The sequence below is a fragment of the Canis lupus genome, chromosome 17 (genome assembly GCF_003254725.2).
Source record: "Canis lupus dingo isolate Sandy chromosome 17, ASM325472v2, whole genome shotgun sequence".
In the NCBI taxonomy this organism is placed as follows: domain Eukaryota; kingdom Metazoa; phylum Chordata; class Mammalia; order Carnivora; family Canidae; genus Canis; species Canis lupus.
Window position 1 is genome coordinate 9,285,073 of NC_064259.1, and position 9,658 is coordinate 9,294,730.

The following is a 9,658-nucleotide window of genomic DNA, read 5'->3' on the forward strand; positions in this document are numbered from 1 at the left end:
TAGCACTGCCTTCAGCCCAGGGCACGATCCTGGAGACCGGGGATCAAGTCACATGTCAGGCTCCCCGCATGGAGCTTGCTTTGCCCTCTGCCTGTGTCTCTGCCTCTCTCTCTCTCTCTGTGTGTGTGTGTGTGTCTCATAAATAAATAAATAAAATTTTTTAAATAAAAAAAAAGATTTTTAAAATGTAGTATGTTAAAGAAACAAATATTAACCATATCATACATTTATTTTAATATGAATACATGTATTCCAACATAACCGATTTCCTTTAAAATCCTTGTCTGTTTTTTTTTTTTTCCCCTTTTAAAATATTCCAAGAATGGATTCAAAGATTCCACCACACTGCTAAAGGAAGTTCATGGCATGGAAATAGTTAAAGCACCCTGGACAAGACAAAAAAAGATATGCAACATGACCAAGGACCAGCTGAACCATAAGTCAGACTTGGGCTTGAATTGTGACATCAGAGCAGTGATGCTGGGCATTAGGTACTAGGAGGTGGGCAAGAATGGGATGGGAGGGAAATGATAGCAGCAGAAGCTAGATATTGGGACTGAGAAAGGATCGGGAGAGAAAAGCATGGGATCATTGATTCAGATTAGTGCTTGGACAGGACCAGTGAGACTAAAAAGCTAAAAAACCTTCATTATATTTGGTACTAATTACAACATCGAGGCCAACCTGACTGAGTAGATGTCAGGTGCTAGGTTAAGAATTTTACACGAGTAAACTCATTTAACTCTGACAAGCCCCGAAGCTCAGAGAGGTTAATTAAGTTGGCCACAGTCATGCAAGTAGAAAGCAAGGGTTTAAACCCAGGGAGTCATACATACACTGGGGCTTATTAAAAGAACACAAAATAGGCATCATTCATTATAAGCAAAACACAGAGTCAATCCCAGAAGGCTGGAGCCCAGGGTCCATTTCTTATGAGAGAGAGGCCCCAGCAACACTTTTCAACTCCACATGCAGGAAACTATGTCCTGATTCATCCCTTATTTATAAAGGGGAAGAGGTTACAGCCAAACAAAGGGGCAAGCACAATCCCACTTGTGGAAACAGGCAGGGACATTGGAGTCTCTGAGTTGGTGGAATGTACTGGGCATTTTGAGCCTTTCCTCAGCAGAGCCACTTTCTGACATTTCATTGGGTGCTTTCCCTGAGTCACTGTCAGGAGCGCTGAAGCATCCTATGCAAATCCAGAGAGTTCTTAATTGGAGTTGACCACAAGAAGCCCCAATTAACTCTGTGGGGGGCAAAATGAGGAAGGAGGTTCTATGAGGTCCTATGATGATCACTTTGTAACCCCTTTAAAAAACAAAACAAATAAAACAGCAACAGAAAAAAAACAAAACAAAACCGTTAGACTAGAGTGCATATTTCAAATCAAGCAGCTAACTCCTCTCTTCTGTTTTCTCTTTAAAGTTTAAGACAGTGTGAGTTGGTGGTGAAAATGGCACCCAGATCCCACCAACCCTCCTTCCAAGCAAAGCAGAAGAGAAAGGAATTCCCAGGATCCTTCTTATCCAGAGAGGTGGGGAACTCAGGCTAAGGTGTGGACATTCCCAGAGATAGGGAGGACTAGTAAAGTATCAAGGTCTCTATCAAACTTTACTAGACACTTGAATTCTTTCTACAGCGTGTTTTATGACCAGAGATGAAAGCACATTTATTTGAATTATTTAGATGTCATACAAGTTGCTTTTTCTAAAGGTGGCCCAGTGTATGCTAGACTCTATCCCTACAGCACTTCCTCCACCATGTGAATTCGTATTTCTCTCACATAGCTCCGCTTTAGTGCTGTGATGCAAAAATAATTTTAAATCATTTTAAAATAATTTTAACAGTGATGGCAGAACGAGTTTGTGAATAATTCGATGAACTAGTTGAGCAGTCAAGGGAAGTCCTACAAATCTCCTCCCTTCCTGTCCCATCCCCTCCATTTCCTTAATTACTAATATTTTTAGTTTTTTCAGGTCTTACTGGATCAAACACAAAACGTAAGCAATGTTAGTTCAAATATTGTGTAATTTAATCCCATAATGGATGTGAATTTTTACTCTCATGGCCTAGGGTGTGGCATTTATTAGGTTCATTTTTTGGGGGGAGGGGCATGTACTCTATGCTTTCATTTAATCTTCATAATGACTATATGGATAGATATCATCTCAGTTTTACAGATAAGAAAAGTAGAACTCAAGACTAAGAGTCCTGCGTGAGAACATCCACCCGAGTAAATGTGAAAGCCAGGTTTCAAATGCAGGTTAACTTCTCTCAAAATCTACACTCCTTACACTGCTATACTCTATCTACCTCTTAGATAATTTACCACGTTATTTAATAATGCTTACTTATTTGCTTCCTATAGGATTTTGGTGTCCTTATGTACAGAGAATATAACTTATTCACATGTGAGTACTCTACGTCTGGCAGAATCCTTGTGTGCAAAGTGAACACTTAGTAAATAAATGAATGGATCATCAAATGAATAAAAATAAGCATGATTACTTCATTTAGTCTTCTGAATACTCTATGTATTAAAGAAAAACTGGAGAATCCGTTACTTTCCTAGATACACGTGTTTGAATAAGATAAGCAAGGCTAACTACATGGAGAGTTGCAGGATTTTACCAGAGATGATGACGGGATGGTTAGAATCTGTTGTTTTCTGTCTTAAGGCAAACCAGGTGATCAATCAGATGAGATGAGAGAGGATTCTTGGAAAAGGGATCTGAGAGGATGCTGAGGTCAAAGAGAGGATGTAGAAGTTGAACCATGGTTCACACAAGAACTGGGAATGACTCCAAAGGAAAGGAATTCCAAAAGAAATGAATTTATTTCAATATCCTTAGAATTCCATTGCACTATATGAGCAATATTTGGAGAAAGGACAGAAGGGAGAAAGGGAAACATAAAGCTATGTTCTCCTTAGATATTCTTTGTTAGACAGTGGAATATCTGGAATGAGAACTAGATGTTGAGTCGGAAAGACGGGTTCAAAACCTGTACTCTGACATTTATTAGCTGTAGGTCAACCACTCAATATGTCTAAAACTTTGTCATCTGAAAAATGTCTAAAATTTCATTTCTCTCTGCCATTTTTAAGATGGATAATATTCATCTTAAAATTGAGTGAAAATTAAATGAGATACTCATCATGAACATGTCTAGCATAGTGTCAGCCACATACTAAATGTTCTGAATGTGTTTATATAGATAGCCAAGAAAAGCTCTGCTCTTCCTAAAACAGCAAGAAAGATTGGACCTTCTGTGTCCCCAGTGATCAAAAGTTGAATCGCCTTGGCAAAAGGCTAATGTGAAACAAATGTAGATGAGAAATAGATTTTGTTAAGCAAGCTCTGTTCTTGAGGGAGTGTGGGGGTGCCTTTTAAATCCTTTCCCACCTGCATCCAACACAGGTCCTCAGAGGGGTGGTGATAGCCTGGACAATGTACAAGAGACAAACATGGAAAGATAAAAAAGATGAGCCCCAGTTCTCTAAGAAATTATAACCTGGTGAGTCATGCAAATATTTAGTGGGTGTTTTTATACATTTGGGAGGGTGTTGGACATGCCCAATTATATGATCAGATACCTAATGTATTGTTGAGTTTCTTCTCCATTGTAAGTACTTCCACATATATTTTATCATTCAGTTTTCACTGAAACATTGCATGCTGTAATGTCTATCCATGTATTTAGATGCCAAACATGGAAACTCAGAGATTAGATAATGGTTTCCAGTTATAAAATTAGAGAGCAATTAAACACTTTGAAAATTAAAAATCCTTTCTGTATGTAAAGGGTAATGGTGAAGCATACCAACACCAAACTAGGAAAGTATTATTAATATTATTCAGTTGATTTGGGGAAGTAAGTATTTCCTAAATGTTCTCATTGGAAATCATAAAATGACAAAATTAAATAAAAAATAAGACAGAAAGACAGAAAGAAGGAAGAGAGATTAAAACTTTATAATTAACTGGAACTAGGGAATGTGAACCTCAACAATAATAGTTTTAAAACCATTATTTTATATTAAGTAGTCTTTCATTTGAAATTATCTATTCTGACATGATACCATGTTTAAATTGATTCCATATTCCCTACCTCTCTTCATAAACCATAAATTCCTCACTTATGACATCTTTATTTTGATTCTTATTTCAAGCACATTTTTCAAGATCACAGATGTTCTGGTTTTTAAGATCTTTTATCATGAGAATCATTTCATTGTTGTTGTCTTTAGCACGGTGACTTTGCTGGAGATAGAAAAGAATTGGGTCATACAAATTTCCTTTCAAATCTCTGTAGAATTTTTTTCTTAATTGTATGCTAGTTTCTAATATTGCTGAAGCAATGTCTGGATCAGAAGAATTTAATCTCCTTTTTTTAGTAATCTCAGTCTAGAAACTTGATTTGTGGTATGCTTCTTTATCCTTGAAGTTTACTAATTTGATCAAAGTATGCCTTGATCTGCTTCCCCCCCCTTCAATACCATGAATATTAGTATATTATAGATGGTATAGTAAAATCCAACAATGTCTTGCAAAAATAAAAACATTAATTCTCACTATCTGATCAGACCATTGGTTTGTGGCTTTTCTATGGGTCAGTTGACCGCTGCTGGCTCAGGCTTACCTCCCAGCCCTGAGCAGGACACGTGGCCTGGAATCCAGGCTAAAATAACCTCAGTACCTGGAGCATGTCTTTCTTAGAAAGGAGGTTAGAAGTTCAAAATGGTGACTGACATGTGATGCTTCTTCAGACCTTGGCTTGGAATAACCTATGTTCTTATGGGTCAGAGCAAGTCCTACAGGCAACCTTAAAGTCAATGAGGTGGAGAAGTATTCTAAGAGTATAGAGATAGGAGTGGGTGGGGAGGATTTGAGTCTTCTTTTATTTCAAGAAATGTATACTCACACACATACATAATATATATTATCTTTAGAATTTTTTTCTAATTTCTTCTGTGATCTCTTTTTTTTTTAAGATTTTATTTATTTTTTATTTATTCACGAGAGGCAGAGAGAGAGAGAGAGAGAGAGAGAGGCAGAGACAGAGAGAGAGAAGCAGGCTCCATGCAGGGAGCCTGACGTGGGACTCGATCCCGGGTCTCCAGGATCACGCCCTGGGCTGAAGGTGGCGCTAAACCGCTGGGCCACTGGGGCTGCCCTGTAATCTCTTCCAGATCTTGGTTAAGAAGATATCCAGTGGATCTCCAGGGGCTGGTCTTCATGTCTGCCTGTTACCTTTGATTATTGTTTATTTATCTTTCCTTCCCTTTCTCTGCCATTTTCAAGGCTGAAGCAACTACAAAATAAATCATTGAATAGACAAAATTGAGAGTTGTGAATATCAAGAAGTAGCAGGCAAATTTGTCATTATTTTCCAATGGAAGATATAAAAATCTTCAACTTAAAAATTGAAGAGGAGCAACTGAACATGTTTTATAAAGCTTTGGTTGTTGTAAGTTTGTTGGTAACAAAATACCTACAAATTTATAAGTTTAATCTTAGCAATGATAATGATGTGGTAAATGACCACAGTTACAGTAACATTGAAACATGACACAACTAGATATTAGCTTAAATACAAGTATTTGTAGTCTATATGAACAAAAATGTCAACCTTTTCAGATAGATGTACAGAAAATTTGAAAACATGGTTCTTGCAATCTCAACATTGTAAAGCTGCTCATTCTCTCTAAACTAATTTTTATATTCAACCTAATGGAAATAAGAATTTTAATGAAATAGAAATTTTCTTTTAAATTATTCTGGAAGAATACACCGATTAAAATGCTTAACACGTTTTTGGAAATGTAAGGAAAATGATAGAAGATGCCCCACCAAATCTTTAAACCTAACAGAACACCATTGCAATGAACTAATTTTGGTTGTTGACTTGGGAGTTCACCAACAACTCAATGAAACTGAGTAAGGAATCCTGAAAGCTACACATGTTATGGGGTTGAACGGGTCATAATGGTGGTATACACATCGATAATCAGGAAATACCTTCAGGACAACTAACCTTGAGGAGGATTTGGAAGAGGAACAGACCTTTGTTCTCAACTCATTGTAATGTATGTAATAAATTCAAATTTTAATTAAGTTCATTTAAAAAATCATAAACTCACTAGAAAAAATTTGATGAATTTTTTGGGGGGATGAATATTTTTATAACAGGGTTTGGAAGACGTTTCTAAATTCTACCTCAAACTCAAAAAGTATAAAAACAAGTTTGGTAGATCTGAGTATACTAACATTTCAGACCGCTGAATAACACAAAAACACTATAATTGAGGTTAGAGTAAAAAACAAAAATTAAAATACAGTTGCAACATCTGACATCATGTGCAAACCTTTTATAGAGTGATAAGAAAAAAGGAAATTAACATTGCAGTTAAGATGGATGAAGGATTTGAGTAGACCATTTACAAAAGAAGAAAATATAAATGGCCACTAAATACACTGGTGACATCCAAACTCATTAACATTTCAAAAGCTCAATCAAAAGTTCGGCTTCTAAAAATTGTGTATCACTTACCAATACTTCCATCGTTGATGATACAATAGAAGCTCTCTTAACTTCCCCTTAACCGACTCGCCAGATTAACTATTGCTCTTGGCACACTCTACCAGGATGTTTCTTTTCTCTTCCCCAGTCAAATTGATGCCTACCCATTTAGCTGTGTTTGTTCCCAGACTTGTTTATGCCAGTTTATTTGCCATGTCAATTATTTAATTTAATTAAGTCCTTTTTAAACCAGTGAATGCAAAATAGAGAGCTTGTTGCCGTGAGTTTGAATGTTTTGGAGAGTCTCTGAAAGTGTGAATGAATTTTAAAAAACGTTGAATTAGACATGAGAAAGACAAGTCTAAAAGTTTACACCAGATAAAAGGAAACAGAAACCCTCGAGTAAGTCTGCACAAAGATGACTTCACAAGTGCTTTCAAGCTCCTGTGTTCCCTCAAGAAATTGAACTTGAAAATGATAGAGAAGGAATCACAATTATCTTTTAGGCAAAAGGAAAATAGGGATTGTCAACTAGCAATTGGACAGAGAAAAAAAAATTAAAGTCTATGAGCTATATCCAAAGATTGGTCCAAGTTTAATAGCAAATACATAAAGGCTTCAATGCTGGGAAAAACTTCATGATATCTTTATGTATCATACTAGGAATAACATTTTGGTCCAATTAACCTTTTCAAGCATTTATAAAGAGTTTCATTTTTCTATAGGTAAATTTTGGTTGGAGAAAAAAAAAAAACTATAATTAGATGAAACAGGTCTAAGTTACAAATTACCACTACCCAAATAATGGTATGGTAAGTAGAACAGGAAATACCACAAAACCAGAATTCAAAAAAAAAAAAAAAATCACATTCCCTGCCACAATTCATCTGAAACTCACAAATTGCCATTTTTTTGTGTGTAACAAATCAAAGAATCCTGCCACTATTAAAAACAAACCATTTATCATCGCCAGTTTACTGCTGTTTACAAGAATCAACAAGGAGGGATTCCAAATTACTCCAAGGAAGCTTTTACCTTTGCCCCATGGATTTACACAGTAAACTTACTTGAACAACTTCCTATCTTAACTGTGAGCTGAAAAGAGAACAGGTAAAGACCATGTTTTTTACCAGTCTCTGCCGTCCTAGACTGTTTAATGAAATGTTACTAAAAAAAATTTTAGTTAAGTTTTGGAGAAAAAAAAATAGGAGACACAAATATATTTTTAAAGAATCATTTGAAATTAGCAACTCCACTGATATTTTTTATAATGTAGCAATAGAATGGAATAGTTTTCTCAGGACATCTATTCCTTATAATAGTAATCTGTGGTCTGAGACTGACTCTGCTACAGAAAGTCCTGAACTGTGAAACAAAATTTTTAAAAAAACATAATTTTTTAACTGACCTCAAACCAAATGAATTATTTATAGTCTGTCTCTGACTCTAGAAGTTTCCAAAGACAGGACTTTCTATGTCTTGTTCACTCCATCGCTCAGATTGGTATTTGATTCATTAGAGATACATAATAAATGTTTATTGAATTCATGAGTAAAAAGATTGAGATACCATATTTCTAAGGTCCCTTCAGCCATACTTTTCTATGGGATTATTATTATATACTAGGATAACCATAGACTTTGGAAATGGCATAGAGTTCCCACTTCAGCCACTCTCTTGCTATGTGAGTTAGATTATTTTACTTAGGGTTTTTATATAAAATCAGTACTACACCTTTTAGACTTGTTGGTCAAATTAACTGAAATAATATATAATTTATCTGGTATACAGAATGTTCTCAATAAGTGACAATGATGGTGATGATGAAGGGGGGTGGTCCTGGTGGCTGTGGGGTGGTGGAGGAAGTGGTAGTGGTTAATGGTGTGGTGATGGTAGAGGTGGTGTAGGGATCTAAACTCTCACAGTGCCTTTGGAGAGTAGGGTATGTTTCTAGTCTCCAGACAGCACTCCCATGCTCAAAAAAGGCCACACTCTCAGAGAGGAAATTGCTCAGCCCAGAAACAGTTCTTCAGTGGGTCACATTGCAGAAGCACTGCCTTGGCGAGTCTAACAAAGGGGCCATTATTCTCATCCACAGACAACGCCAAGAAGGTGCTGGGTGGTCTAGAATACAGGAGACAGATAATGTAATGACTCCATTCATCAAAAAGTCGAGCATGCACACCAGCTGCCCGCCAGCTGGAAAGTGAAGCTCCTCTCCGTTCTGAGGATAATTTACTTCTGCTGGGGAGACTCTATGATACCCTTCACCTTAAGGGACCAACAGAATTCCAACAGTATCATGTAACATTGTGCTGACCCAGCAATGAGACTCAAAGGAAAGCAAAATAAAACAAACAAAGCACGGAGGGAAAAAAGCAGCTACCCTGGAATTTAGGAAAAAACAAACTAACAAATAATTGTAATTTCTTCTGTAAATTTGCTCTATTTTTACCTTAGAGATACTTTAGATTCTCGAGTTGATCATCCTTCTCTTTTGTCTTTGGCCACCAGGAAGTCTAATGTCAAATTTTGGTCTAAATCTAATCACAAGACAAGAGACTATGCATTTCTATATTGAGTAATTCTATAACTTTTACTGTTTTCTCCTCCAAATTTTACTTCAGCCCATGACCCACAATTATTAACTTTATTTTCTTATTTTGGATATATTTTTGAGAACATCTCATATCCTCTGCTGGATGACTCATATCACAAAACATAATGAGATCATGATTTAAAGCCTATGTAGTAAAACCAATAGGTGCTTCTCTCAAGCATAAAAAGTCACATAGTTCTTTTTCTTTTAATAATAAATTTATTTTTTATTGGTGTTCAACTTGCCAACATACAGAATAACACCCAGTGCTCATCCCGTCAAGTGCCCCCTTCAGTGCCCGTCACCCAGTCACCCCCACCCCTCGCCCTCCCCCCCTTCCAACACCCATAGTTCATTTCCCAGAGTTAGGAGTCTTCATGTTCTGTCTCCCTTTCTGATATTTCCTACCCATTTCTTCTCCCTTCCCTTCTATTCCCTTTCACTATCATTTATATTCCCCAAATGAATGAGACCATATAATGTTTGTCCTTCTCTGATTGACTTATTTCACTCAGCATAATACATTCCAGTTCC